The sequence below is a fragment of the Stomoxys calcitrans genome, chromosome 2, assembly GCF_963082655.1.
Source record: "Stomoxys calcitrans chromosome 2, idStoCalc2.1, whole genome shotgun sequence".
NCBI lineage: Eukaryota > Metazoa > Arthropoda > Insecta > Diptera > Muscidae > Stomoxys > Stomoxys calcitrans.
This window is the reverse complement of record NC_081553.1, coordinates 209,812,571-209,834,861: the sequence shown is the minus strand read 5'-3', so window position 1 is coordinate 209,834,861 and position 22,291 is coordinate 209,812,571. Positions and strand designations below refer to the sequence as shown.

The following is a 22,291-nucleotide window of genomic DNA, read 5'->3' as shown; positions in this document are numbered from 1 at the left end:
TTTATTTTATTTTATTATGTTTTATTTTATTTCATTGTATTTTATTTTATTTTTTTTTTGTATTTTATTTTATTTTATTTTATATTATTTTCAAAATGCTCAAATTCATCCCAAATTTCTGTAAATACTATCAATATGGCAACGCTGTCCAGCACAAAGGCAGCAGACATATCCGCAACATATCTGTAACTAAATGTCAGAATTTCTAGGGATGATACCAGCAAGTGGAGTTATGGTTATCATAGACCAAGCAAACAACATCAACAATACGCCCAAAATATCTTGCCAAGAGTTGATATTTTGTTGCCAAATTACTGCAGTAAGCCTACTACAGACATCAAACATCAAAAGCACCTCCCTGGGCACCACTCGTTAGTGTAGTGGTGGTGGTGGTGGTGGTGATGTGAATGATGCACAGTAGGAGCCATTCGACAATAATGGCACATCTACAAATGAAGGCCTATAAAAATGACTACGTGACTGATTGAATCCATCACTAAGACACAATGTCCTACAGCAATAAAGGCAATTTGACCAAGAAATTGGGAGCAAGTAGCATCCTTTGAATTTCATGTAGAGGTGGTTAGCAAGAGATTTATTAGATTTTCCATTGCACTAAATCAAGACGTTGAGCAAAGGCCTACATGTCATCGTACCAATCCCTCTCGATGATGTAGGTTGAGCTCTTGAATTGGATGTACGAGTAGGTGAGTGGACCATGCCATGGCCCTTTGGTAGGTAAGTGCTTTATTTTGATTGATAAATGGGTGAAGTGATTTGGAATAGTAACTAAACTTTGATATAGAGAGGATTGGATATAGGGAAACTTAATTCTACGAAATGTGCATGCAAAGTTTGTTGTTGTTAACATTAGTTTCTTGGAATACTAAATTTATATATTTATGTGCTCAATTTTGTTATGATACTAAATTTATAAATTAAAAAAAAAACTAAAAATTTATACAAAATAAATTTAGTTGGAGGGCATAATTTTATTTCATATACCAAACTTCTGTCAAACCAGCAAAAATTAAAGCTTCTAGAAACCGAGCAAAGGATGATCGAGAGACCGGTTTACATGGGAGCTATATCAGGTTATAGACTGACCATATTTGGCCACAACTGTGCCAAGTCGTAACAAAACACCGCTTGCAAAATTTTAGCCAAATCGGGATCCCCCATACCCCAATTTTCAAAAACGCCAGATCTCGGAGATGCGTGCACCGATTTAAGCGAAATTAAACACCTACACCTTATGCTACCCCAAAAACATCAAATAATCGGGGGGGACGCCCCATCCCAAAACCCACCCAAACGGACATGTGCACTGATTGGGACAATATGGATATCAAATGAAAGGTTTTTAAGAGTAGAGTACGAATTTGGTATACAAATTTAAGTTTCGGGGGGGGGGGGGTCCCCCACCCCCAAAAAAACCCGAAGAGAACATTTTCATTGCTTTGGGCAATATGGGTATCAATTGAAAGGTATTTAAGAGTAGAGTACGAACTTGGCATTAAAATGTTACCCAAAGTGTCGGGGGGCCCCCACCCCCAAAAACACCACCCAACAGGACACTTTAACCACTATGAGTAATATGGGTATCAAATAAAAGGTAGTTAAAAGCAGAAAACAAATCTGAGACAAAAACTTATTTTTTGGTGACTGAAGGCCCTCCACCACCACCCAAGACCCCATAGCAGGACAAATTTACCGATTGGGATAATATGGATATCAAATGAAAGCTATTTAAAGGTAGAGTCCAATGTTGATATAAAAATTTATTCCTTGGTGTCTAAGGCGCCTCTCCACCCCCCAAAACCCCTCAAGAGGACATGTTTACCGATTGGGACAATATGGATATCAAACGAAAGTTATCTGCAAGCTGAGTACACATCTGTTATAAGAATTTGGTCCAAGGTGTCTGGGGGGGCTCCCCAATCCAAAAAACCCCCAAAGCGGGATAAATGTCCAACGTCACAAAATGGGTATCGAATGAAAGGTCTTTGAGACTTGACTACGAATCTGGTATGTACAATTAGGACAGAGTCTGGGACCCTGCCCACCCACTCAATACCCTTCAATAGGATAATAGTAAATTTACAGTAAATTTTGAATCCAATGTTGGTATAAGGATTAAAGTATCTGGGTCACGTCCTACTATTCCGCTGGACAGTAGATAGCGACAATAAAAGATTCGTTTGGTTCTTAGCGTGGGGGGCGGACCCTCTCCTCACAATATATGCAACGCCAAACTGTCATGTAGGAAGACCGAGAATATATTGTACTCAAGTGAAAGGATGTGTCAGAGGACAATCCCCTCCCCCCATCCTACCCAAAAAAAGGAATTAAGAATAATATTAGGTTGCCCAAAAAGTAATTGCGGATTTTTCATATAGTTGGCGTTGACCAATTTTTTCACAGCTTGTGACTCTTTAATTGCATTCTTTCTTCTGTCAGTTATGAATAATATGAAATAATATATGAAGGCCGATCATTTTTACACCCAGATTGGGATGGACACAGAAGGACCTGCGGATCTCTAAGTATGTAGTATCCCAAGTGGTCGCTTTGAAATATGATTTTGAATGTAGCTCTAGCTAGCCCCCTAGCCCCCCTTCTCACATATCAATGAGTGCACTCCGATTTAAGTTTTAAGCTCAATGATAGGGGGCCTCCTTTTTTTGGCCGAGTCCGAACAGCGTGCCGTATTGCGACACCTCTTTGGAGACAAGTTTTACATCGCATAGTACCTCACAAATGTTGCCAGCATTAGGAGGGGAAAACTGAAATTTTTTTCTGGTGGTCTGGCCAGGATTCGAACTCAGGCCTTCAGCGTCATAGGTGGACATGCTAACCTCTGCTCTAGGGTGGCCGCACACATGTAGCCGGCATAAGTAAGGGGATAACTGGCATTAATAAGGGGATAACGCCGGGATTTTGGCGTCGTAGTCGGACATGCTAACCTCTGCACCACGTGTCCTTCGTGTCATGCCTTACATTCCCAAATTAAAGGAAAATTTCAAATTTGCTTACAAAAATCCTATTAAAGGAGTAGGGAGACTTTTCTCAGATCAATGAGTGTTGTTCGTTTCCAATTTTAGAAAAATGCTAAAGGGCAACTGCTTCAAACGTCCATCCCTTAATTGAAATGGACATCCCCAAATCGAATGGCCATCCCCAAAGACTTTCTTTCAAACTGCATTGTCAAGTAACACACTTGACCCAAAGTAAAGAGATGAACTTGTTGCCTTTAAATGTAAAGACAAATCCTTTTACAATATTAAAACTCGTCTCTCTCTCCAGTAGGTACTCCATCCACTGTTCACAAGAATTGGAGCAGGTTTATACTCATCCCCATATCCCTAGCCAAGACACTCATCAAATAATCACAACATTTCTTAACTACTGCAGGAACAGCAGAGCGATTTGGGAACAACAGCAACAACCACAGAGCAAGAGTCAAAGGATTACAAAACAAAAATGCAATAAAAACAATTGCTACGTATTGCAATTTAAGTTGTTCTGCTGCAGTTGTGGCTCGGCTGATCCTGCAACCTCACTCTGAGGGGAGCTTAACATACGCGCAGAAAAACAGAAAACAAAACCAAAGTCTAAGTAAGAAAAGAAGCAAACAAGCGAAATAATAATTTTCCAAAGTTCATCATAGTCTCGGTTGTTAGGGCATACAAATTGTTTTTGTTGTGGGCTGAAACTGTTGCTGTTGCATCAGCTGTCAGCAACAAATCTCACGCAGAGAAAAATATGGAGGTACTTGTGGTGTTGAGATCCGTTGTTTATGCAAAAAAAAAGTTGCTATGCTAAGACATCTTAGGTTCAACTTTTTCTTTCAAAACAAAAATCTTTTGAAATTTTTGTATCTCTCTGGCCTTCTGTCTTAGTCAAAGAGGTAGAGTCTAGATTGCGGTTTCTTGAACCCATAATAAAAATGTATTTCATCCTTCTCAGTGGGATTCCAAAGAGTGCTGCAATATTTTACCCGTTTTTTCAATAAAGAAAAATAATTATTTAATTATTTATTTCTTTGTCTTACAAAATGTTGCCCCAGCATTTATTTCACAGTGTATTCCTTTGCCCATTTCCTGCTTATCACCATTCATCCATCCATCCATCCATCTATCCACACACCCACCCACTCTATGTAACAACTTGAGGCAATGCAGTAAAATGCATGTGGAAATGTGCAACTAATGGCACACTTGGCTTACAAAAGGGAAACTGCACCATGGCCAGCAACCAGCAACCCAAGACCATGTCATCATCATCATCAGCCGACACTTCAGTGCTCTAGAGCGCTGCCCTTTTTGTTGTTTGTTGTCGTTGTTGCTGTTACAAAGAAGTTAACTGATGGCCTGAACTGAACGCCAACAGTTGGAACATCAGCAGCCGCCGATGGTGAGCTTGATAATGATGTGTTCCGACAAAAGCTCGCAGGGCACATAAACTCGCACATGCACAACAGCAACAACAGCAACACCATCCCAACAGCATCTCCAACATTCAAATGTGAGTGTACTTCCATGTCCATGGAGATTACATCCAGATAAACATGGAAGCTTCTATGAGTGTCGGTCTCTTTTTTTTTTGAGCTGTTTGCTGCCTCTTGCTTGGGTTCGTGTATCCTTTCATGCAAGGATTCACAATTGTGGTGGCGCAAATGACGACCGATGTATATTGTGGGCGACCAACGACAGGGGTGTACTTTGTATAACATTAAGAGTTAATTGTTGTCCTTGGACATGCCAGAAAAAGAGATGCTTGTCCTTGTGGATATAAAGCAGGGAAAGGGGGTAATTACCAGTATGAAAAGTATGCTCAAGGAGACCAAGTTAGAAAAGAATTTTCAAATGTTTGAAACTAGAAGAGGATCCTCCAGTTGGCATTAAAAACTACAAATTATAAAAAGTTATCAAGCATAAGTGCATGATGTTAATTTAAGATGTATAGCTTGACCTCAAATTAAGATGTGGAATTAGTGTTTTTTTTTTTGATTACTTTACAAACAAACAAAGTTATCTACCTTCTCTCACCGGTAGCAAAAACGCTTGAGGCATTACTCCTCCCAAGCCTTGTAGGAGAATTTCCAGTCGGCGAGCATCAACATGGATTTCGAAGACGGCATAGCATGCCATCATCCCACACATTCATCGTGGCTTCAATCAGTCCAGGCCTTGCAATGGCACTGGACCTATCGAAGGCATTCGACACATCGCCAACACGTACCTCCAGCCAGATATCCACCGCCCAGAGGCCTTAAGATAGATCTACATGATCTACAACGTGAGGTTCAGCGCTACAAGAGAGAACCTCTAGATCAAGCGGCATTTCAAGCAGGTCTAGACAACATTCATGCAGACACGGTAGCAGATGCGATAAATGGCTACCGGGTGAATGTAGTCCTTGGAGAACGACCGGCACCCATTGCACCCGAAGAAATCGACCTCCTCCGGCAAACCAGAGTAGTTCTGGCTCAATAACGTTTCGGCAGATGCAACCGCCTCAACTACTACAGAGCAAGGATTGATGCCGACGTGCAAGATGTGTGTACCGATTGTAACCAGGGATTGCACAATACACGTCACCTGTTTAATTGCCCAGCCAGACCCACTCGACTCAGACCCAGATCCCTGTGGACGGACCCTATCTTAGTCGCAGAGTTCCTGGGTCTTGACACTCAACAGAATCAAGCAACAAACTGCTACAACAACAACAAACACCACGGAAATATGCCACATTCCCATTTCAATGAAATCGGGTTGTGGGCCACTCTGGGCAATACATGATATGGATGATGGAGACCACAGCTCAGAAAGTATAATCGGGAAATCGGTTTATATGGAAACTATAGCAGATTATGGACCAATTCAGACCATTTTTGGAGCGTAGGTTGAAGATGATAAAAGATCATCAGATAAGAAATGCGTCCTCTAGGGGCTCAAGAAGGGCATTCGGTAGATCGGTTTATATGGGAGCTATATCAGGTATTAGATCGATTCATGCGATACTAGGCTATTAAGTCATTACGCAAAGTTACAGCCAAATCGGATAAGAATTGCGCCTTTTAGAGAATCAAAAAGTCAAATCGAGAGATCGATTTATATCGGATATATCAGCTTATAGACCATATCAGCTATTTGACCTAGCACTGTTTTTGAAAGTCATAACAAATCGCCACGTGCAAAATTTCAGCCAAATCGGAACTTAATTGCGCCCTCTAGAGGCTGAAGAAGTCAAGTCCCCAGATCAGTTTATAGGGCAACTCTCTCAGGTTATGGATCAATTTCAACCATACTTAGCACAGTTGTTGGAAGCCGTAGCAAAACAAGTCATGCAAAATTTCAGCCAAATCGGATAAGAACTGCACCCTCTAGTGGCTCAAGAAGTCAAGATTCAAGATCGGATTATATGGCTTAGGCTTAGGCTTAGGCTTAGGCTTAGGCTTAGGCTTAGGCTTAGGCTTAGGCTTAGGCTTAGGCTTAGGCTTAGGCTTAGGCTTAGGCTTAGGCTTAGGCTTAGACTTAGACTTAGACTTAGGCTTAGGCTTAGGCTTAGGCTTAGGCTTAGGCTTAGGCTTAGGCCTAGGCTTAGGCTTAGGCTTAGGCTTAGGCTTAGGCTTAGGCTTAGGCTTAGGCTTAGGCTTAGGCTTAGGCTTAGGCTTAGGCTTAGGCTTAGGCTTAGGCTTAGGCTTAGGCTTAGGCTTAGGCTTAGGCTTAGGCTTAGGCTTAGGCTTAGGCTTAGGCTTAGGCTTAGGCTTAGGCTTAGGCTTAGGCTTAGGCTTAGGCTTAGGCTTAGGCTTAGGCTTAGGCTTAGGCTTAGGCTTAGGCTTAGGCTTAGGCTTAGGCTTAGGCTTAGGCTTAGGCTTAGGCTTAGGCTTAGGCTTAGGCTTAGGCTTAGGCTTAGGCTTAGGCTTAGGCTTAGGCTTAGGCTTAGGCTTAGGCTTAGGCTTAGGCTTAGGCTTAGGCTTAGGCTTAGGCTTAGGCTTAGGCTTAGGCTTAGGCTTAGGCTTAGGCTTAGGCTTAGGCTTAGGCTTAGGCTTAGGCTTAGGCTTAGGCTTAGGCTTAGGCTTAGGCTTAGGCTTAGGCTTAGGCTTAGGCTTAGGCTTAGGCTTAGGCTTAGGCTTAGGCTTAGGCTTAGGCTTAGGCTTAGGCTTAGGCTTAGGCTTAGGCTTAGGCTTAGGCTTAGGCTTAGACGTTGACTTTGACTTTGACTTTGACTTTGACTTAGGCTTAGGCTTAGGTTTATGTTTATGTTTAGATTTAGGCTTCGGTTAAGGATTAACATTACCGCACAAAACAAAACGAAGGGAAACAAGAAAAAGCTTGTTGAGTTCGGCTCTCAAATCGACAGAACGGTTTTTACGGGACCTATATCAGCTTATACACCGATTTGAACCGTACTTGGCATGGTTGTTGGAAATCATAACAAAACGCTACGCACATTTCAATTGAATTGGATAACAATTGCGAAGTCCAGCGACCCAAGAACTAATATCGCGAGATGGTTTTATATGGGAGCTATGTATATCAGTTTATAATTAACATTTTTAGCCATCATACGAACATAGTTGAAGGGTATAGTTCTACTTAACGTGCAATATTTCTGCCAAACCAGGAAAAAAGGAAGTTTCTAGAGCCCATAGAAAGCCAACCCCGAGATCGGCTTATGTGGTCTTAGACCAAATTGGACTCTACATACTGTGGATGTTGGGAATCGTAACAAAACAAAACGTGCAAATTTTCAGATAGCCGTGAAGATAAAGTTAACTTTAACTAGCAGAGACACAAACCCAATCAATTAACAGCACACTGTTATGAGCTTAGCAGAGCTTTGCTAATAATTTAACAGAAAAGATCTAAAAATAAAATCAAGAAAAATAATTAAAAAATTCATAAGAATCGACAACAAGAGCACTAAAAGGACCACAAACATTGCGAATTTTGTAAAAAATTATCTAAGAAAGTAATAAATGCAAAAGGAACAAATCTACAACACCAAAAAGTCCAAAGCGAAAAGTAGAAAAACTAAGAGGGGTACCGGGTACCCACTTATAGAGAAGGAAGCTCTTGATGCGTAAGATCAAAATCAAAAAGAAAACTATGCAAAAAGTCGCCAGAATTTGAGATAATTGGCATTTAAAGTCTGTCCGTCCTTGTTAATTTGTGTACAAACTACAGGTCGCAATTCAAATTCATCTTCAAATTTGGTACAGGCATGTTTTTTGGCCTAGAGACGAAGCCCATTGAAATTGGAAAAAATCGGTTCAGATTTCGATACAGCTGCCATATATATGTTCGACCGATTTTGAGAAATATTGCTATAAAATGGTCATTTGCCAACCGATTCTCTCGAAATTTCGAAGGAAGGATTTTATTATGACTATTAACATTACTGGTTAATTTTAAAGAAATCGGATCAGATTTAGATGTAGTTCTTATATATATATCGCCCGATTTTCACTCCTAGAGCCACTACAAGCTCATTTATTGACCAATCTTTCAAAAACTTTGTTCAACGCTTTCCTTGACGACTTTTATAACATCTATAAAGTTTGCTCGAAATCGGTTCAAATTTAGATATAGCTCTCATATATATGTTCGACCGATTTTGAGAAATATTACAATAATGTTCTTATTTGTTAACCGATTCTCTTAAAATTCGGTAGGAAAGATTTCCTTATGACTTATGACATTTCTGGTGAATTTCATTGAAATCGGCTCAGATTTAGATATAGCTGCAACATATATATCGCCCGATTTTAATTTCTATGGTGACTGCAAGCGCATTTATTGACCAATCTTCCCAAAATTTTGTACAGCGCTCTCCTTGACGACTACCACAATTTCTAAGAAGTTTGCTCGAAATCGGTTCAGATTTAGATATAGCTGCCATATACAGGGTGGCTGATGAAAGCCACTACCAAAAAAAAATTTAATAACTTTTTTTCTATTTAATAATAATAATTTAATAATTAATTTAATTAATTAATTAATTAATTTAATTAATAATAATTTAATAATTAATTTAATAATTTAATTTAACATGAATAAAAGAAAAATGTATTCCATACACCGAAAAAAAAATGTAGCAATATTCATCATTGTAGCAATATTCATCACCCTGTATGTATTTCGCCCGATTTTCACTTCTAGGGTCACTGCAAGCGCTTTATTGGCCAATATTGCAAAAATTGTGCACAACTCTTTCCTCGATGCCTAGCACAATATCTAAGAAGTTTGATCAAAATCGGTTCAGATTTAGATGTAGCTCCCATATATATGTTTGTCAAATTATAGCTCCCAATTTGTACCTAAGGTGTAGGTGTGAGTATTATAAAGTCGGCACCGACCGACTTTTGCCTTTCCTTACTGGTTTCTACATAAATTGAGTACAACCTTTTTTTAATTTTCCATTTATTGTCCTAAGGAACTCAATTACACCTTTGACGTCTTGCGGATAGCTTGTTCCATCACAAAGTATATGAACTGAAGTGCATTCATTAATTTGCACTGCTTGAATTTCCAATGAACTACGTACTTGTGGTTTCTAACCACAAAAAACTTGCCATGAAAGATGTCACAATCATGACTATGAGGTGGTGGCAAATAATAAGAATTAATTTTTATTATAGCAAATGATGGGGATATATAAGAGAAGGGAAGTCAACACAGGCCAGTAAGGCAAGGAGGAAAAGAAGTATTTTCTTTAATTTTTAAACAGAAAAAACACTTAAAAATATTAAATACAACGGCTGTTAGCGCGTGATCACCATTGGCATTTATAAAAATTGATTTTTTCCCTTTAAATATTCTCAGGAATTTTTTAGAATTTTTATAAATCTTCCCGTATGTCTTTTCAAACACCATTTTTTCATTTGATTATTTTTATTTTAATTCCTTAACGATCCACCCTATTATGCCATTCAACTTTGTGCCATAAAACTCCTTAAATCCCTCACATAAATCAATAAGTTAATACGACCATGATTCTCAAGCACATCAAATGTGGCCAACCAACAATAATGGGCAGGCTAAATGGGACCATCAACCACCCCCTTCTGATTCACCTCAACCACTTTGTGGACAAGTTTCCTAAGCCTCTGCACCATAACTTTGTCACATTTTGCGGTTGTGAAATGCAATAATTATTCTTTCCGTCGCCTATAAAGTTCTCTGTGTCGGCTCTGCCTAGCTTAGATAGTTGGATGGCATTTGCAAAAGTGCATTGGGCTAAAAAAAAGAAACAGGTTTTGCAGCATTGTCTAGAGTGCTTCAACTCATAACGAGGCGGATGATTTTCTTTTGAAGTATGTGTGAAGTGTGGCATTTTCATTTGATTTCTGGTCTCTTTGTCTAGCGTGTTTCAAATGCAGTCGCTGTATAAAAAGCAACCGCAACAACTACAAACGATGGCAAAGACAATAGCCTTCTCGAGAGAGACGGGCAGTGTTACCAATCTGGTTGTAAAATAACTAAAAATAATTACAAAAATACAAAAAAAATAAAAAAAAATAGTTAAAATAAAAAAAACACAAATAAAATAAAATAAATCAAAAATTCTCTCAAATTTATGAAATTAAGGGATAGTGAGAAAAAAATTAACCAATAAATAAATTTGTGCCTCTTCAAAGCACCCAAGAAAATTTTATTTCAAAAAATTTTCGAGCAATTAAATATCTGCCGTTGGCAACACTCCTATCAAAGCTTGGCACAATAACACTGACTCTGTTTTCTTTTAGCTTTTTGAGCAAGCAAGGCACGAAGCATTGAAAGTGAAAGTGCATTGCCAAGCTAAACACAGCCATGCCAAGTCAAAACAGTTCAAACTACCTGTAAAAAAGTCGAATTGAGCTGAACGAAAAAAGCACGACATCGGCCAACGATCATTCAACTCAATTGCTGGCCCCAAATTATAGTGCTGAGACAAGAGAGAGAGAGCCATCATATAAACTCTTTGCACACCTCCGGCAGCCATACATTTGATTGGGTAACAGATGTAATAGGTAAACAAGACCAGCTAACAATAGACGAGAAAAAAGAGTTAGTAGACAAATACGAGTAACCAACAAAACACATTTGGCAGCCACTCTCATACGTAACTGAAGCACACATAATCACACACACACACTTTTCAACAATGACTTCAAACTGGTTGAGTGGGTCAGTGCAGTGCGGTAAAAAGTAAAGAAAACATGCCAGAAGGCGTCTACCTCAACGTCGGCGCCAACCGCAAAAGTGTTGCGAATTTGAGAGTCGGAGGTGGATTACGACCCAGTTCAGTGCTGACCACTATGTGAATGCTTATGTATGTTTGTGTGGCTATTTGTGTGCTGTGTGATGTTAACAAAACAAATTTGCCATATTTGTTTGCTGAGGTGCGTAGAGAGTGTGAAAGAAACAGAATTTTGCATAATCACACAAAGCCTCACATAACAATAGCAACGAACACAAAAGGAGAAAATGGAACTACTATAGGAGATAAGCTGGCAGGATTAGAAAGGCAATTAGGAGAAGAGGCCGAAAAGAATAAGGATAGAAAAAGAAAAATATTGAAAAATAAATATAATTAATTAAAATAAAATAAAATAAAATAAAATAAAATAAAATAAAATAAAATAAAATAAAATAAAATAAAATAAAATAAAATAAAATAAAATAAAATAAAATAAAATAAAATAAAATAAAACAAAATAATATAAAATAAAATTAAATAAAATAAAGTAAAATAAAATAAAATAAAATAAAATAAAATAAAATAAAATAAAATAAAATAAAATAAAATAAAATAAAATAAAATAAAATAAAATAAAATAAAATAGAATAAAATAAAATAAAATAAAATAAAATAAAATAAAATAAAATAAAATAAAATAAAATAAAATAAAATAAAATAAAATAAAATAAAATAAAATAAAATAAAATAAAATAAAATAAAATAAAATAAAATAAAAAGAAATAAAATAAAGTAAAATAAAACAAATGAAATGAAATAAAATAAAATAAAACAAAATAATATAAAATAAAATTAAATAAAATAAAATAAAATAAAATAAAATAAAATAAAATAAAATAAAATAAAATAAAATAAAATAAAATAAAATAAAATAAAATAAAATAAAATAAAATAAAATAAAATAAAATAAAATAAAATAAAATAAAATAAAATAAAATAAAATAAAATAAAATAAAATAAAATAAAATAAAATAAAATAAAATAAAATAAAATAAAATAAAATAAAATAAAATAAAATAAAATAAAATAAAATAAAATAAAATAAAATAAAATTAAATTAAATAAAATAAAATGAAATGAAATAAAATAAAATAAAATAAAATAAAATAAAATAAAATAAAATAAAATAATATAAAATAATATTAAATAAAATAAAATAAAATAAAATAAAATAAAATAAAATAAAATAAAATAAAATAAAATAAAATATGTTATGACTGTTTTGACTATCATCATCTGTTGCATGTATGGTCCATATCAGTATATAGCCTGATACAGCTCCCATATAAACCGATCTCCCGACGTTGTCTTCTACGGCCCCTGGAAACCTACATTTTTGGGAGATTTGCCAGAAATTTCAACTAACTTCAATGCAAGTTTGCCCGTGAACATTCCACTTAGGGACTGGGGCAAACTTCTCACATATCACCGTGTGCTGTCCGATTCAAATTTTAGCTTAATGATAAGGGGCCTCCTTTTTATAGCCGGGTTCGAACGGCAGTGCGACACCTCTTTGGGGAGAAGTATTAACATGGCATAGTACTTCACAAATGTCGCCAGCATTAGGAAGGGATAACCACCGCTGAAATTGTTTTCTGATGTTCTCGCCAGGATTCGAACCCTAGCGTTCAACGTCATAGGTGGACATGCTAGCCTATGCGCTACGGTGGCCTCCCAACTAACTTGACGAGTTTCCAAGATTCGGTTTGGCCAAATGCAAATGTTTACTTGCTTTTCTTGCATTTAAAGGCCTGTTCAAGGGGTCTTCCTAGTCCTCTTTCCATTCAATTGTTGTTTATTTATGCTATTGTGGTCTTTACATATCCATACATTCTTATGTATGTATGTGGGCGTGCATCTGTATGAGTATTCTGCCATGAGGGTGTATTAGACAATGTGTGGCATAGCAAAGCCAAAAAGTTAGACATTTACAAATCTAGCAAACACTTTCCTTTTTTTTGTCCATATCGTACTTCATGGACTGCTTATCAACCGACCAAAGCTAGTCTGGGTAAAAACCCCAAAACGCACACACATACAAAGCGCCGAACCCCAAAAACGTAAACAGCCAAACAATATCAACTACCGGTAAACAGGCAGACAACTAGAAAACCCACATAAAACCAGAAAACACACTAGCAAAGCTATTTAGAATGAAGGGGCAGCTGAGGAGGGGCATTCACCTCAGCAAAGTAGTAAAAAATTGAACAAACAATACAAACGTAATGAATAGGTACGAATGTAACAACAACGACAGCAAAAACAGCTGCAACAGCAGTTCTTAAAGGTCCTTATGGCCACTCTCCGTAGCTTTCTTCACCTCCCCCTTTCTCTAGTTTTCGGTTGCTCTTGCCTAGCCTTAGTCCATAGGCATAATTTGTATGTCTTAACGTTTTGCCATCCTTTTTTGTGAGTTCCTTAATGTTGCTGCTGCTGCTGCTGCTGCCTTAGTTAGTTAACACGAACGAACGAAAGAACAAGCAGGCAAACAGGCAAACAACACACAAAAAATAGCTGCACAAACATAAACAAATGAGGAAACTAACAATAAACTTAAATACGGCCATAAATAAAACAACAAACAGCCGTTGGCAGTTGTGTTAGAAAAATAGCACCAATAATGCAGCCACAAAGCAAACAAGCACAACTTCTACTCCCCTTCTAGTTTCGAGTAGGAATATTTATGTACGAATTATTTATTGATGATTTCCTGGTATGCTGGTGTGTGGTAAGAAATTTAAGTAGCTCTTGTTGAAGCAAAAAAAAATGCACGATGTAATCCCCTATTAGGAATTTTAAGCATGAACCATAGATATAGCAAACATACGATAAAAGATTTTTTATTTAGTCATTTTTATTCAATTGGACTTTGCGTAAAGACCAGAATCACTTAAGATGGAGAAGATTTTTTATTATTATTATTTTTGTTTTTTCTTGGTAAATAAACCAAACATATCAACACTAAAGTATGTGATTTCAGCAAATTTGTATTAGAAGAACCAGGACTTGCCTACGTATAATTTATATAAAAAGGTGTGTTAGTCATACGCAACCCTGGCCTGGCCAGTGATGCCCACTAAGCGAGCGGGTAGAGGATAATTGAGCGTTTTTTTTTTTTGAAGAATGTTGCTATTTTAGATAATTTTATACCTCAAGGTTTTAAGAGTGATGTTTCCAAATATGGGCTGGTCTAGGTCGTATAAGGTTCAGATCCGGAGAACACATTTACAAATCACAGTTTCAGGGAAATTTGGCAATAAGCCCATTTTTTTTTTTTTTGGATTAGGCTCCTAAACTGGAAGATCGGTTTTTATGGCAGCTATGTCTAAATAAAGTCTACTCTGGACTATATTTGGGTCGAATTTTGGGAGTCTTAATGCAATTTCCTTTTTCAAATTCCAGCGCAAACAGATAATGAATGCGTATTTTACAGACTTCAGAATCTATGTCGGCAGATCGGTCTATATGGCAGCTATATATAAATATGGTCCAATCTAACCCCTTTTAGGGTCGGTTGACAGGAGACTTAAAGCAACTCAGTGTGTCTAATTTTGGGTAGGTTAGGTTACAGTCTACGTCTCTACAGATCCAGACGGGAACACAGCAAGTGCTCAATAGTCTCATGCTCATCGAGGCAACGGCCTATGGCACAGTGCCCAGTTATGACCCCTGTCAAGGTACTCACCGACCTCTTCGAAAGCCTGCAACTCCCTCATCCTCCTCTGGTCGATGACTGGCCATAGCGCTTTCGCAGTCCGGCAACCATCCACCGAGTCATACCTCGCCACCGACACCACTCTGGCCATTCCATCTACTGTGTTCAGTAGCTCGATAAATGGCACGTAGGCAAAACCGATGACTGGTCCACCCAGCACTGACGAATTCCTACTGGCACACTCGTCCGCCCTCTCATTCCCTGGAATCCCCTCATGCCAAGGAAACCATGTCAGCGCCACATAGTGGGCCCGGAGCCTATCTAGGGATTCCAAACAATCCGCTACGTATCTCGATCTCACCATCCCCGACCCTATGGCTGTGAGCGCCGTCATACTGTCAACATAAATTCTGAGTTTCGAGGGCGGTAAGTCCCTTACCCGAATTTCTCTTGCGGCCACCGCAATGGCACAGCCCTCTGCCTGAAAGACCGTACACACGACCGGCAGTCTCAGAGACATACCCCCAATTCAGTCCCTGACTTCATCTTGGAGCCATCTGTGTAGATCGAGGTCTCATCCTCCTCAAGTACAACATTTGCCCTCTCGGGATATCGAATCGCGACATCCTCCTCAGTCTAGCCTCCCCATTCATGACACCCAGGGTCGAACTATGGATGCAACCATCCTCCTTCAGCATGCCGAGCTCCTTAGCCTAAGCGCGATCTTGGCAGTTCCGAATATAGGCTTCAATGGGCTGCAAATCCAACATCGCCTCCAGGCCTGTCTGTGACAGTTTCGAATCGAGGACTTTGCCTAGGTACTTCGCCTCCTTCGACAGCCCTTCCGACTTTTTCAAGAGTGTTTTAGTGATATCTATTGGTCGACTTTTTTCCTACATTTTCAAGAGTTTATTTAGTGAAATCTATTAACAAGAGACGCAACAAAATATTTAAAATGCGTTTCTTGTTAATAGATTTCACTAAATAAACTCTTGAAAATGTAGGAAAAAAGTCGACCTAACAACCCGCAAAAATCACGTAAGAGATTATAAAAATAGTTGCTTTGGTTCTGAGTCTCACTAGTGTGGTGAGTTTAATTGGTGTGGTGAGTTTCACTAGTGTGGTGAGTTTCACTGGTGTGGTGAGTTTCACTTATGTGGTGTGCTCACTAATGTGAAGAGTTTCCTATTTTATAGAAATTTTTAGGAAAATGAAGTTAATAAAAAATCAAAATTTACTTTTTTTGAATATATCATCACTTTCTATTTTTTAGAAAATTTTATCACAATTTTTTTTTATAAAATTGTATCACAATTTTATTTTTCTTAGAAAATTTTATCACAATTTTTGTTGCTACAAAATTTTTGAAAAAATTTTTTGTTTTGAAATTTTTCAAAATTCTATCTTAGAAAGTTTTTCAGAAAAAAAAATGGAAACATTTTTTAAAATTTTATTTTTTAAAAAATTATTAGCAAAAATTTATTTTTAAAAAATTATTCAAAACTTTTTTCTATTTCCACTCCCCCCATTAAAAGTGCTATCGTTTATAAGAACCGTCTTTATATCTAAGGGTTTGTCCCCCCAAAGCCTACGAAGTCTTTTAATTTGAGACCCCAAAATGTAAGATTTGCTAGCATTTGATGCCCAAATGTTTTTTTGGCGGAAACATTGCAAGCCATAAAGTTGAGAAACAATGTGCAAGGTTTAAAATAGTCTTAAAATGTGTCGAGGAGGTGTATGTGTGTCTGGCTGCGTCAGTTAGTATGCCTTTTTTTATAGACTAAAGGATTCGCTTTTTATGAAGTTTTTATGCGAGAGTTGGGCCATGGGCCAGAGGGAAGCTCGTAAAGTGGTTGTTTAGTGTGGCAGGGCAGTTATGTTCACAAAGAAAATTTGTGTTGCTGCTGTTGCTACTAAACTGTCTGTCCGAAAAATGTCTGGCTGGCTTTTAAATGTTTATGAGGCTTGTGTGACTGCCTGCTGCCAGCCTGACATTCGCTGGGTGCGGGAGGTAGTTAAAAACAAACTGAAATAGGTGCCATAATCTCAGAGGAGTTGTAAATGAAAAAGGCAGATTTAATAAATCTTTTGTTGTGTTAAGAAATTTGCTACACTTTTGAATGAAAACAAATGCCAACAGAGACTCTCTTAGGGGAAAAACAGGCAGCCAAACTCACGTACGCATATACACAGCCACAGCTGCACGCCCAGTAAGGCCCACTTGTATTTATTGTGCACAGATGGAGTCACGTACTACTCACTCCACACAACTTACTCACGCACTCAAAAAGAGAATTTAGGAGACTCACACACTCAACTACTGTGGCACCCCAACACTCATCATACCCATGCCCACACTTACACACACACACACACACTAATTCTTTTTCACCCAGCATGACATAGCATAACGGAATTGATTTTTGCACCGTTTTTTCATGCCTATTTTTAAGGGTCCCAATGGGCGAAAAGGATATTAGAATTACTTGACGTTGTTGGTTTTCTTTTTTTATTTCTTGGCCCTCTTTTTCTTTTCTTTTATGTAGGTCTTCCAAGAAACGCCATAAACAACAAGGAAACTAATAAATAAAAAACAGAACGAAAAAATTGATTACCAAAGTGTATAAAATCCGTTTAAAAAAAAAGCAACTAAGAGTGTTGAAGTTCTGTTTGTGTATGTGTGCTAACTGTGTGCGTTTGAGTATGTGAGGCTTTAAGTGGTCCGTCGTGTCTTTCCAAATATTGAGAGATGTTGTTATTTTGTCATTACCTCAGGTGTCACCAGTCAAGTAACGGCATAAAGAGTTCCCTCTTAACACACACACACATACAGGCACAACACACACACAGTAACCTGTGCAAACACCTACTTTGACAAGCACATATGCTCACTTGGCCAAAGGAGAAATTGTTGGCGGCAAAAATCATGGGGCATAATCACAACAATAAAAACAAAAGCGTTAAAGGACGATGAAGGGCGCAATACGTTAAGTTGACAAATGCCACCTTGACATCAGTCAACTTAACTCAGAAAATCGCACAGTCAACCGCACAAGCAACAACAAAAATCCAATATCAAACTGAAACAGTGTTGCCAACACAACGTAACTAAAACAATGTTCTATAGGACGGTAAGGCCACGAACGCTATGATTGGACACCCGCATTGTGTGGGTGTCCAATCATAGCGGAGTAAAGGGGAACGAAAGGGCAGACGAATTGATGGAAAACATCAGAGGTTTACCATCAATAAATTTAGTGAATCCGAAGCCTTTAGAAGTCCGAGTCGTGGGCATGAGCAATGATCGTAGGGTCAGTAGGACCACGAAAATCGAATGGGGAGATCCAGATTGTGATACTACGAGGCTATAGCTGAAAGGAAGTAAGAAGGAGGCATCATAATGGGACACATAGAACTAAGAGCTCATTTATACGGAATAGGTGTGAAAAGTGATTGCAAGTGTGGGGAATGTGGGAAGGCGTTGCACAGTGGAATCGATTCGAAAAAAAATGTAGTAAAAACTATGCCATTTGAGAAAGGATAAAGGCAACTCTATGAAATGATAACAGCTGAGGTGTTATTATGTTTATTTGCAAAATTTCAAGCTCTTAGGAGGTTCGAACACCTCTTGGCAGGCCCCAAAATTTGGTCACCTTGAAATTGTGAAAATTTGTTCGGACATATGTTCACTGATGGTCCGATTTGCAAGTTTTTTTTTGCTAAAAAATGCTCAAAAATCTTAACAAAAAAAGTCCTTTTGAGGTATACAACATATCCACTGGTTTCGGGAATATTCGATTTTAAATTACTATTTTTTGGAATTTTGGCCGAGACTGACTTTGTGTCTGGCGATTTACGAATTCATTTGTGGTTCGATTATCATTTTCATGCATGTTTTGTATTTGTGACAAAATTTACAAGGTCTTTGCCGCGACTAATGTCCATATCAGATTTTTCGGTTAAAAGCTATGCAGTTTGGAAGTCAAAAATGTGAAAAAATTTAATTTTGTCAATTTTTGGTGAAAAAAATTGTTTTTATTAATTATTCTTTATTTAACAAGTAAAACGACGTTAAGTTCGGCCGGGACGAACTTTGGATACCCACCACCTCGGGTATAATCGTAAAAAACCTTTCGACAAAATCCGATGAAAAATTAATAATGAATGCCTCATAGCACCTATAGCAGATATGTTCCAATTTTGACCAAATATAGATAAGTAAAAGTCATTGTTCAATTGTGTTTAACAAAATATTGATTTTTTTGGTAGCTATATCTAAAAATAAACCAATCAGAACCATATACGACACGGATGTCGAAAAGCCTAACATAAGTCACTGTGTCAAATTTCAGTGAAATCGGCTTATAAATGCGCCATTTATGGGACCAAGATTCTAATCGAGATATCGGTCTTTATGGCAGCTATATCCAAATCTGGACCGATTTGAGCAAAGTTACAGAAAAATGTCGAAACGCCTAACACTACTCACTGTCCGAAATTTCGGCGACATCGGAAAATAAATGCGCCTTTTATGGGTCCAAAACCTTAATTCGAGAGATCGGTCTATATGACAGCTATATCCAAATCTGAACCGATCTAGGCCAAATTGAAGAAGAATGTCGACTGATCTAACTTAACTCACTGTCCCAAATTTCGGTGACATCGGACAATAAATGTGCCTTTTATGGGTCCAAAACCTTAATTCGAGAGATCGGTCTATATGGCAGCTATATCCAAATCTGAACCGATCTAGACCAAATTAAAGAAAAATGTCGAGTGGCCTAACACAACTCTCTGTCCCAAATTTGAGCAAAATTGGATAATAAATGTGGCTTTTATGGGCCCAAGACCTTAAATCAACGGATCGGTCTATATGACAGCTATATCCAAATCTGGACCGATCTGGGCCAAATTGAAGAAGGATGTCGAGGGGCCTAACACAACTCACTTTCCTAAATGTCAGCAAAATCGGATGATAAATGTGACTTTTATGTGCCTAAGACCTCAAAATCGGCGGATCGTTCTGTATGGGGGCTATATCAAGATACAGCCCGATATAGCTCATCTTCGAACTTAACCTGCTTATGGACAAAAAAAGAATCTGTGCAAATTTTCAGCTCAATATCTCTATTTTTGAAGACTGTAGCGTGATTTCAACAGAGAAACGGATGGGCATGGCTAGAGCGACTTAAAATTTTTACGCTGATCAAGAATATATATACTATATAGGATCGGAAATTGTTATTTCGATGTGTTGCAAACGGAATGACAAAATGAATATACCCATTGCCATTATGTTCCCGCTGCAATCGGCCTGAGTGACCGAAATGAGCTTGTTCACCTTGAAGAGCTGGCTACCTTCACATAAAAGTGAGGTAACAACAACAAAAATAGGTGTTAAAGAATTTGGCTTTTAAGCGGATTGTGGCTAGCCTACCATTCATCGAAGTAAATCTAGACAATGGGTATCTTAGTCTCCCACTTGAAACAAATCCACAGCCAAATGCTTCATAGCACAACGCTTAACCTTTTGTGGTAGTTGTGGCGCCTTAGTCAATCCTTTTATGTCGGCCTTATGCTTTTCTAATTCAACAACCACTGTATATTATACTCTGCAATTTCTTTGTATAGAGTTCGCACATATTGCAGCTGCAAACTCGCAAGTCAATTTCCTCAAATCGTTTGCGCCGTTGCCTATTTCTTTTTTCTTCAGAATATTTCGTTACCTTTTTATCTGATTTAATTTTTATTTTATTCTATTCCATTCCCCTTAAAGGATGCTATAAAATTTCATAGATGATTTTAACTCTCCTCAAATTGTTTGTACAAATTGCTTTTTGACCATAATGCCAAACCACAAAATTGTATTGCTTCGATCATCTTGCCGGAGCAAAAAAAAATAGCTAAACGGCAACGCTGTTTCTAACTCACCAAACCACTCAACGAGAATATGTAACAATAATAATAATACCGTTGCTACAGCTCTGCTTGTGTGTTGTTTTCGTTGGTGTTGTTGTTGTTGTTGTTGTAGCTGACTCTGTTGCTCTTGGCGTTGTTATTTTCATTTTTATATCTTTTTGATTTTCAAGCAGCCGAGAAGAAGATGAACCACTCAGACATGAGTGTTATTATGATGGGGCTGGGTGAAATACTTCTTAACATAAATATCGTTTCGCTTACAGGTATGTAAATACTTATGAATGAGTATAGGGAGGGTGAAGACCTACCAGCCCAACAGGCAGGCACAACACAACCACACACACACACACATATAGTATAACACCGATTTACTTACCTGACTTGAAAGTCTTCTTTCTGCAGCTAACGTTTCAGCTTTAAATATTGAAAATGAAAGTAATTTTGTTGTTGTTTTCTTCACACAATTACCATTCACAGGGTAACCAAAACAATACACACTCCCTCATGCACTCACAAGCTGGTGGTGTACTTACACCACAGAGGGCTTAATAATCTTCTGATTCACTTTTGTTAACTTGTTTGTTGCCAATGTTTTCATTATTTTTTTTTATTATTGCTCTCATCAATATCAAAATATTTTCATTATTTCCACTTATTTGCCTTCTCTTCTTAGGCTTTTGTTTTTGTTGATATTTTCCTTTCCTTCCTTTTCAATTTGCCTAACTTTATTAAATTTTTATTTGTTTGACTTCTTCCATTTTGTTTTACTGCCCTAGCATTTTAGCTAGCTTTTGTTTTTTTTTCTATTATATTTTGTTATTGCTCTGCCAAAATACCAGAAACGAAGCCAAAAAACAGCACCACACATTAACAAAAAAACACGCTCACTCGTTTGGCATTTAATATAACCGGTATCCGTGGCTTCGCGGTGTTTATTACTATGGCTTACAACCGAAACTGTGATGAAATGCTTGAGTGTTCACTGGCATTGGCTCGGGTTTCGCGTAAGTTAGTCAATCGTTGCTCGTTAGTCGTCGCTGTCACTGTGCTGTTTTAGTCGTCGTCGTCGTCGTCGTTGGCTGGTTTCGTACTCCTGGTATTTAGTTATTGCATTGGGGTTTTTTTCGATGGTGAGGCGGCGGGGGGGGGGAGTTGTTCAACCATTACCATAACAACATTTCTTATAACAGAGACATTCATTCATTGAAGCTCTCATTTATCCATGTTAAGCTTTATGTTAAAAGTTTTATGCTCTCTTTCTCTGTTTATGTTTTTATTTCTGTTGTGACCCAGCTGCTTGCAGCAGAGTTGCCACCTCTAAGATATTTTTCGAGGAATTCGCTAGTTTAAAAAAGCCATAATAGAAATTTATCAAAATAAATTCGCACTTTGGTTAAACAATAAGAAATCTTGAAAAATAGAAAAATTAATTAAGTAGACTAAATGTAGACTCGGAGGCCAACGGAA

General features: G+C 37.6%; 1 protein-coding gene across 1 annotated transcript in view; it reads right to left on the bottom strand.

The window, feature by feature from the left end:
- Window positions 1-21,801, bottom strand: part of LOC106084714 (45 kDa calcium-binding protein) — a 114,784-nt gene extending 92,983 nt beyond the window's left edge. The window contains exon 1 of the mRNA XM_013248600.2: window positions 21,201-21,801. The gene's annotated coding sequence lies outside the window, so the exon portion shown is untranslated. The remainder of the gene's footprint in view (window positions 1-21,200) is intronic.
- Window positions 21,802-22,291: the final 490 nt, after the last annotated feature.